The following is an 8,862-nucleotide window of genomic DNA, read 5'->3' as shown; positions in this document are numbered from 1 at the left end:
TTTAATTGTCTTCAACTTCAAGTTGAACTTGCATATGAGCAGTTGATGGTCTGTTCCACAATCAGCTCCTGGCCTGGTTTTGGCTGAAGATATAGTCAATCTGATTCCTGTGGATTCCATCTGTTGAAGTCCATGTGTACAGCTGTCATTTGTGTTGTTGAAAAAATGTATTTGCAATGAATAAGTTGTTGATTTTGCAAAATTCTACCATGCAATTTCCAGAATTATTTCTGTCATCAAAGCCAAATTTTCCAACTACTTGTGATTCTTCTTTGTTTCCAACTTTTGCATTCCAGTCACCCGTGATAACTAACACATCTTGATTTCATGTTCAGTCAATTTCAGACTGTAGAAGTTGATAAAAATCTTCAATTTCCTCATCTTTGGCTTTGGTGGTTGGTGCCTAAATTTGAATAATAGTCGTATTAACGGGTCTTCCTTGTAGGCATATGGATATTATCCTATCACTGACAGCATTGTACTTCAGGACAGATCTTGAAACGTCCTTTGTGATGATGAATGGCACGCCATTCCTCTTCAAACTGTTGTTCCTGGCATAGCAGACCATATGGTTGTCTGATTCAAAATGGCCAAAACCAGTCCATTTCAGCTCACTAATGCCTAGCATATCAATCTTATATGTTCCATTTCATTTTTGACAGCTTCCACTTTTCTTAGATTCATACTTCGTACATTCCATGTTCCAATGATTAATGGATGTCTGCAGCTGTTTCTCCTCAATTTGCTTGGTTCCATGTCAGTAAATGGAGGTCTCAAAAGCTTTAACTTATCCATATGAGTAGGGCTGGTTTTGCTCTGATGATGCAGCTCTTTCCCAGTCCTATTTTTAGAGCCTGCTATCCTAAGTGACTCATCCTCCTCCTCTGTATTGGACAATGTTTCTGGACTATTCATAAAGGTGCACAGTAATGTATCAGACAGTGTTTCTCAGATATTCATAAGGTCTTCCCTGGCCAGTTCTTTGAGAAGTGAATGGCCTCTTCCTTCTTCCTAGTCTGTCTCAGTCTGTAAGCCGGGTTGATACCTGTGCACCACGTGCACCTCACTGTGTTTGAAACACCAGTGGCACAGCTTCAAGACTCATAGCAACATGTCACCACAGTAGGACAAACTGACAGACAAGTTTGTCTCCTTTACCTCTTGGAAACCTCTCCAACCTCTCTCCCTGCAGCTGACTCCTCACTCTGTCTGGGTCCCCCCAGACTTTATACTCTTTTCTTCTGCCTTCACACCTTGCTGCTTGGGGGGCATGGCCTGGGTTCCCCGTCCTCACCTGGATCCCTGCAGCTGACTCCCGGCTTTGTCCCGGGCCCCCTAGACTTTATACTATTTCTCCTGCCTTTCCGCCTTGCCACTTGTGGAGCATGGCCTGGGCTCCCTCTCCTCAACTGGATCCCTGCGGCTGACTCCTTAACATTCTGAAAATGTCAATACTAGCCAAAGCGATCTTCAGATATAATGCAATCCCAATACAGATTCCTTCAAAATTCTTTAAGGAGATGGAAAAACTAATCACCAACTATATATGAACAGGAAAGAGACCCCAGATAAGCAAAGCACTACTACAGAAGAACCAAATAGGAGGCCTCACCCTCCCCAGCCTCAAAACCAACTATACATCCATGATAGTCAAAAGCCTGAGATTGGTAATAACAGAATTGAGAATGCAGAAGCAAATCCATCTATCTATGGACAACTGATCTTTGAAAAATGTTCAAAACCCATTATATGTGTAAAGGATTTTCTCTTTAACAAATGATGGTGGCAAAACTGGATATCCATTTGCAAAAAAATGAACCATGATCCATATATCTCACTATATACAAAACCTAACTCAAGATGGATCAAAGACCTAAATGTAAAATATAAAGCCATAAAGATCATTAAAGAAAAAATAGGGGCAAACTTTGTTGTTGTTGTTATTGTTAGGTGCTGTTGAGTCAGTTGCAAATCTTAGTGACCCCATGTACAACAGAAGGAAACACTACCAGCAAACTTAGGGGTCCTAATACATCCATAAATACACCATCAAACATAAATAGAAATGAAGATACAGTAGAATATAAACTAGATGACTGGGACTTCCTAAAATTTAAACATTTATGAACATCAAAAGACTTCACCAAAAGATTAAAAAGAGAACTTACAGACAAGGAAAAAATTTTAACAATGAAATATCAGACAAGGGACTAATCTGCAAAATGTATAGAAAACGTCAGTATCTCAACAAGACAAACAATACAACTTAAAAATGGGCAGAGGACATGAACAGACACTTCACCAAAGAAGTATTCAGGTAGCCAACAAACACATGAAGCATAAATCATTAGCCATTAGAGAGATGCAAATCAAAACAAAAAATGAGATATCATCTGGCTCAAGAATTAATTGTAAAGTTAAAAAAAAAAAAAAAAACAGAAAACAAGGTGAGGGTGTGGAGAAACTGGAATACTCATACACTGCTGGCAGGATTGTAAATTGTAAATTGGTGGAAAATGGTATGGTGCTTCCTTAAAAGCTTAAAATAGAAATAACATATGATTCTGTAATCCTAGTAGAAGGTATATATCCTAGAGAAATAAGAGCTGTGACAAGACCAAATGTATGCACATCCATGTTCAATGCAGCATTATTCACAATAACAAAAAGATAGAAGCAACTTAAGTGCTGATCAACAAATGAATGGATAAAGAAACCATGGTACATACACTCAGTGTGATATTATGCAAAATTAAAGAATAATGATGAATTTTCAAAACATCTAATAGCACAGATGTTGATGTTGAACCTGTAGACAATTAAACCAAGTCCATGAGAGCCAAAATACAACCTTGATTACATCCCACCTGAATTCAGAGACCACCTAAAGAATAGAGTTGATGCATTGAACACCAGTGACCAAAAACCAGATAACTATTGGATTACAGCAAGAACATACCATCCATAAAGAAACCAAAAGGTCATTAAAAAGATAGGAAAGGAAGAAAAGACCAAGATGGATGTCAGAACAGACTCTGAAAATTGTTCTTTAATAAAGATTAGCTAAAGCAAACGGAAGAAATGACAAGACAAAAGAGCTGAACAAAAGATTTCAAAGACCAGTTCAAGAAGACAAAGTCATTTGTTATAATGAAATATGCAAAGACCTAGTGTTAGAAAACCAAAAGGGAAGAACACATTTGGCATTTCTCAAGCTGAAAGTACTGAAGAAAAAATTCAAGCCTTGAGATGCAATATTGAAGAACTCTATGGGTAAAATATTGAATGATACAGGGAATGTCAAAGAAGATGAAAGGAATACAGAGTTACTGTATCAATAACAATTGGACAATGTTCATCTATTTCAGGAAGTGGCATACGATCAACAACCAATGGTACTGAAGGAAGAAGTCAAATCTTCATTGAAGGAATTGGTGAAAAGCAAGGCTCCAGGAATTGACGGAACACCCATTGAGATGTTTCAACAAATGGATGCCATGCTGCAGGCACTTACTCATCGCTGCCAAGAAATCTGGAGGATAAGAAACTTCCAGAGATACAAGCTGGATTCAGAAGAGGATGTGGAACAAGGTATATCATTGTCGATATCAGATGGATCTTGGCTGAAAGCAAAGAATACTAGAAAGATGTTTACCTGTGTTTTATTGACTATATAAAAGCATTTGATTGTGTGGATCACAATAAATTATGGGTAACATTGAGAAGAATGAGAATTCCAGAACATTTAATTATGCTCATGAAGAACCTGTACATAGACCAGGAGGCTGTTGTTTGAACAGAACAAGGGGATACTGTTTGGTTTAATATCAGGAAGGGAGTGTGTCAGGGTTGCATCCTTTATCACACTTATTCAATCTGTATGCTGAGCAACTTGTCTGAGAAATTGGACCATATGAAGAAGAACAAGGCATTGTGATTGGAGGAAGACTAATTAACAGCCTTCAATACCAAATGACACAACCTTGCTTATTAAAAGTGAAGATAACATGAAGCACTTACTGAGGAAGATTAAAGACTACAGTCTGCAGTATGTATTACACTTCAACAAAAAGAAAATGAAAATCCTCACAACTGGACCAATAAGCCTTAGGGTGCCTTGCAACAGATTTTCCCAGTGTAATAGGTCGTCTGAGTTCCTGACCATTTTAAACTATTTTAAACCCTGCAGTATCCTCCCTTGGGAGCTCTGGTGGCGTAGTGTCTCAGGCATTTGCCTGCTAACCAGAATGCTGGTGGTTCAAACCCATCACCCACTCCTCATAGGAAGATTGGGCAATCTATTTCCATAGTGATACTACCTTGGAAACCCTGAATTGGATCCTACTCTATGGCAGTGAGTTTTTTTTTTTTTTTTTTTTTTTTTTTTTTTGACTACTAACCAGAAGGCTGGTGGTTCAAACCCACCAGCCACTCCTCAGAAGGAAGATGGGGCAGTCTCCTTCTGCAGTGATACTGCCTCGGAAACCCAAGGAGGGGTCACTATGAGTTGGGTCCAACTCAAAGGCACATAACAACAACAATAATGATATTAATGATATTGTTAGGTACTTAGTCATGCAGGAAGAGCACGCGCAATGGAAACAGCCATAGGTGCATAGCAGGTGCAGAGAAAAGAGTCCTAACCAAGGGTCCTAACCAATTGCAGCCAGAGAAGCTAACCACAGGCTAAGCCACCAGAGATAATGGGAATTCCAAGCCACAACACATATGCACTAGAAAAAGCACACTCTCTGTTAACCTTAAGATACATTATAATATCATTATAATGAATTAGCATTGTGGTTTTAACACACACACACCAGTGGGCAGACTGAGTGCATTATGGGCAGCTAAACTTCCCACCTCAAAAAGAGACACAAGGGGAAGGCTCAGAACAACACCAGGAAGCAAAATGGAATAAAAAGAGAGATATTAAACTTCCCAGGGCTCCCTACCACTTGTAGTGGATGCCCATTCTTGTCTATGAGAACATATCAATAAACTTTGCTTTGCTTAAATTGCTTAACTTTTGTTTTCTGAGTAAATTCTTTTGCAGAGGGAAACAAGGACCAAAGATGGAAACTCCCAGAGATAACAGTATTGTTTGATAACTTCCACCTTCTGTTGTATCACTTTTCTTTGGAATGAGCACAAATATGGATCTCTTCCAGTTGGTTGGCCAAGTAGCTGTCTTCCAAATTTCTTGGCATAAATGAGGGAGCACTTGGAGCATTGCATTGGTTTTTTGAAACATCTCAATAGGTATTCTGTCAATTCCTAGAGCTTTGTTTTTCACCAATGCCTTCAGTGCAGCTTGGACTTCTTCCTTCAATAACTTGTGTTCTTGATCATATGCTACCTCCTGAACTGGTAGAACGTTGACCAATTCTTTTCTGGTATAGTGATTTTGTTCCATCTTGTTTTGACGCTTCCTGCATCATTTGATATTTTACCCACAGAATCTTTCAGTATTGCAACTCAAGACTTAATTTTTTCTTCAACTCTTTCAGCTTGAGAAATTCTGAGTGTGTTTCTCTCTTTTGATTTTCTAACTTCAGGTCTTTGCACATGTCATTATAATAATTTACTTTGTCTTCTTGAACTGCCCTTTGAAATCTTCTGTTCAACCCTTTTGCTTCATCATTTCTTCAATTCACTTTAGATATTCTATGTTCAAGGGCAATGTCCAGACATTTATATTGATCTTTTTTTTTCCTGTCCTTTTAAGGACATTTTGCTTTCTTCATGCAGGATATCCTTGATGTCATCCCACAACTCATCTGGTCTTCATTCATTGGTGTTCAATGCATCAAATTTCTAAATTTAGGTGGGTTATTTCAAGGTTGTATTTTGGCTCTTGTGTACATGTAATTTTCTTCAACTTCATTACCAACTCTGTTGGTCTGTTCCACAGTCAACCCCTGGGTTTTTTCTAACTGATGATATTGAGCTTCTCCACCATCTCTTTCACAGATGTAACTGATTTGATTCTGTATCTTCAATCTAAAGAGGTCTATGTATATAGTTATCATTTACATCATTGAAAAAAATGTATTTGCAATGAATCAGTCATTGTTCTCGAAAAATTCTATCATGTGATCTCCAGTGTATTGTACTTAAAATATCAGAAAATTAGACAAAATCAGCTGCTATAAAAACACTGCCAGCAATGAAAACAACAGCAACATACAGATATAACCACATGACTCAAAGCATCATTGTAACTGGGTAGTAATGACAGATCTGACCGGAATACGTTAGAATATTCAAAAAGTAAATTAGCATAGAGTTTTAGCCTTGTAGGTATATTGCTACATGTAAGCTGGGCTTACAAAACATGTTTCTGTTGTTATAACTAACTATAGGAATTAATTGTTTTTAATATCTTGTGCCAAACTTACGTAGAGTCCTGGGTATATTCCCTTTTGCCTGGATGTACCTGATCATGTAGCCTGTGTACCTATGTATCCACACATAGATTAATTTTTATTATTACTGATAGTACAGTCAAAGTGTTTACCTTTGTTGTCATTACCTCTTGTGAACCTGTCCATGTCTTCCTTTTCCTTAGTGTTAATATGGTGGTAATTCACTTTTGCTTTATTGCCTTTCCCTTAACCAAAATAAATACATGTCTCTTACATATCTAGCAATTTTTCTTTCTCATCCCCTCCCATCCCTGTAACCAACAAAAAAAAAAGTTCCCTTCCATGTGTAAACAGTTCCTTGACTTTTTACCATCGTGGACTAATACAATATTTGTCCTTCTTTGATTGACTTATTTCACTGAGCATAATGTCCTCCAAGTTCATCCACATTATGCAGTGTGTCTCAGATTTTACATTATTCCTTACTGTTCCATAGTATTTGATCTGTATGTACCACAGTTTGGTTACCCATCCCTCTGTTGATAAGTACTTAGGGTATTTCCATCTCTTTGCTATTGTGAACAGTGCTGTGATGAACACGGGTGTGCATATATCTATTTATGTCCTACCTCTAACATATTTAGTATATATACCTAGAAATAGGATTGCTGGATCAAATGGTAGTTCTAGTTCCATTTTTTTTTCTTTTGTTATTTGAGTGAAAATTTACAGAGCAAATTCACTTTCCCTACAGCAGTTCACATACACTTTGTCTCATGACAGTGACCACAATTTACCACAAAGCAACAGCTCCCCTCCTACTTCCTCCCAATAGTTACCTCTTCCATGTGTCCACCCTCCATGCACTCCTACCCCCTGAGCTGTCTCCCTGTGCATAAGCAGCCCTTATTTCTCCTATGATTGTTCTCTCCAAGGAGTGTATCTACCTCAGGTAAATGTTCAACACATATGCCTATCTATTGTTTGGCTGGAAGCCACAGGTGTGGGTTCAATTCCACACCTGTAGGGAAGCTAGGGGCCATAGTCTCAGGAGTTCCACCAAGTTCCATCAGACCAGCCATCCTGGTCCCCCCCCCTTTTTTTTCTCCAAATGATTTTGAGTTTTGTTCCACATTGTTCTCCCTCTCCATCCAGGTTCTCCTACATAGATCCTCTTTCAAGTGGTTGACAGTAGTAGCTGAGCACTATCTACTTCTTCTGGTCTCACTCATATAGGCTGCAGATCGGATGGTGTACCAGTGACTAGGATTAATTTCTTCCATGAATTTTTGGTTTTCTTTATTCTTCTTTATTCTGGACGAGGAGAGACCCGTTTTTGCATCTAGATGGCAGCTTGCAAGCTTTTAAGAACCCAGTCGCTACTCACCAAAGTAGGAGGTGGAACAATGTTTTGTGTAGTATGTTATGCCAATTGAGCTTGATGTCCCCCGTGACTATGGTCCCGAGTCCACAGGTTCAACTACTCGATCCCTTTGGGTAGCTGGCTGTGACCAAACAGTGACCACAACTTTGCCCCTTGTAAGCTCTACTATACACCTGGGAATTCAGATCATACACATAAACTTATAGGACCATTGTCTGCCAACCCTATACATGTTCTTGGGTACACTCCCTGCTTCATAGACATACCTAATAATTCAGCCAGCCACCCATCTATCCACCCATATAGCTATGTTTGCCTTCACTGAGAACACAGTACTATATGTGCAAAAGGGTTCATCTTTGTTGTCTGTACCTCCCATGTACCTCTCTATGTTTTTCTCTTCCTCAGTGCCAACGTATGGATCTCTCACATTTGGTACATTGCCATTCTATTCACCCAAATCAATACTTATCTCTATCTATCTGACAGTGTTCCCTCCCACCCCTGGTAACCAACAAAGAACATTTCCTTCCATAGATAAAGTTTTCCTTGACTTTTACAAAAATGGACTAATACAATATTTGTCCTTTGTGACTGACTTATTTCACTCAGCATAATGTCCTCCAAGTTCATGCATGTAATGTGGTGTTTTGAAGATTGTACATTATTCTTTAGTGTCACATAGTATTCCATTGTGTGTATGTACCATAGTTTGGTTATTTATTCCTCAGTTGATGGACACCTAGGTTGTTTCCATCTTTTGGCTATTGTAAATAGTGCTGTGATGAATATGGGTGTGCATATGTCTTCTCGTCATGGCTCTCACTTCTTTAGGATTTATACCAATAATGGAATGGCTGGGTCAAATGGTATTTCTAATTCCAACTTTTGAAGGAATCACCATAGTGCTTTCCACCATGGTTGTACCATTTTACAGTCTCTCCAGCAGTGTATGAGAGTCCCATTCACTCCACTTCCTCGACAGCATTTATTTTCTGTCTCGTTGAACTTTCCTACTAGTGCTGGAGCAAGATGGTACCTCATTGTTGTTTTGATTTGTATCTCTCTAATAGCTAATGATCGTGAGCATTTCTTCATATGTTTGTTGGC

This window comes from Orycteropus afer, unplaced genomic scaffold (assembly GCF_000298275.1).
Source record: "Orycteropus afer afer isolate SDZICR_OR568_19922 unplaced genomic scaffold, OryAfe1.0 scaffold00590, whole genome shotgun sequence".
Taxonomy (NCBI): domain Eukaryota; kingdom Metazoa; phylum Chordata; class Mammalia; order Tubulidentata; family Orycteropodidae; genus Orycteropus; species Orycteropus afer.
Note: the sequence above shows the minus strand (reverse complement) of the source record.